The sequence below is a fragment of the Nestor notabilis genome, unplaced genomic scaffold, assembly GCF_000696875.1.
Source record: "Nestor notabilis isolate BGI_N333 unplaced genomic scaffold, ASM69687v1 scaffold3042, whole genome shotgun sequence".
Taxonomy (NCBI): domain Eukaryota; kingdom Metazoa; phylum Chordata; class Aves; order Psittaciformes; family Psittacidae; genus Nestor; species Nestor notabilis.
Genome location: NW_009918607.1, coordinates 157,990 through 159,128, shown reverse-complemented (window position 1 = coordinate 159,128; position 1,139 = coordinate 157,990). Strand labels below are relative to the sequence as shown.

At 48.8% G+C, this 1,139-nt stretch overlaps 1 protein-coding gene across 1 annotated transcript in view; it reads left to right on the top strand.

Annotated features, from left to right (window-relative positions):
* The window catches only part of ETS1 (v-ets avian erythroblastosis virus E26 oncogene homolog 1), a 19,092-nt gene that overhangs the window by 6,966 nt on the left and 10,987 nt on the right, over positions 1-1,139 (top strand). The gene's annotated exons all lie outside the window — the stretch shown is intronic.

The window sequence follows — 1,139 nt, the reverse complement described above, 5'->3', positions numbered from 1 at the left end:
TGCTCCCCTGTGATTTACTCTCTGGGCCCAGGCTGCGGGTGGCTTTGCCAATGGAAATTTCTCCAGGAGTTCTTGCACAATCCCAGCAGCTGTTTTTAGCCCGGTTTGGGAAATTAGTGAACTTGAATGATCCTGTTACGCTCTTAGTTTGTCAGTAAAGATGTTGAGCAATCAGCAGCGTATGAGAGATCAGAGAGAGCAATTTCAGTTTGTTCTTTGGAGCCTATTTTAGCTCTCTGGTTTAAGTACCAGAGGCTATACTTACGCTGTCTCTAGTGGGTGTAAGTCAGCATAGCACTGCTGAGGATCTGGCCTCTCGTGTTCTGGTCTTTGCTAAAAATATCCCAGAGAGTAGCCTTGATACAACCCAGCTGTGCTCACCTTGCCAGAACTGGGAAAAGAGCTGTTTGTGCTCTCAGCCTTTTGCTCTCCTTCTCCAACAAATCTGCTGCTGTTCGGGGGATTTGGGGGGTGGAAGCTGGTCGTAATACACGGCAATAAAAGACGGCTGTAGACTTTTGTAGGAAACATCAAAAGTAAAGAAGCTGGGTGTCCAGTGCTGGCAGATGTGACTTATTGGAGACCCAGAGCTTTCAGCAGCAAGAGCAAGAGGTCCTGGAGTGCCCATGTTTAGGCACTTGAACTGAGCCTTGAATATCTGTCTCAAGTGGGTGATTTCTCTGCCATTGCCTTGTTGAAACAGAAGGTAATTCCACTTATCCCCCGGCATCAGTCTTGGGCTGAGAAGTCAGGACTTTGGGTTTTTTCCCAGAGTATTCTTTGCTCTGCTGCCTGGGGCTTGGATAGCCCATCTGTGAATGACAAAGACAATAAAAGTATCCTAGTTTCAGGCTGTACTTTGAGTTTCTTTGGAGGTGAAGCGTAGCTGAGGCTATTCCCCACAGAGCATTCAGAGCAACAGCTTTAAACTGAAAAATGGTAGATTTAGATAACGTATCAGGAAGAAATTCTTCCCTGTGAGGGTGCTGAGGCGCTGGCACAGGGTGCCCAGAGAAGCTGTGGCTGCCCCATCCCTGGCAGTGTTCAAGGCCAGGCTGGACACAGGGACTTGGAGCAACCTGCTCTAGTGGAAGGTGTCCCTGCCCGTGGCAGGGGGTTGGAGCTGGATGAGCTTTAAG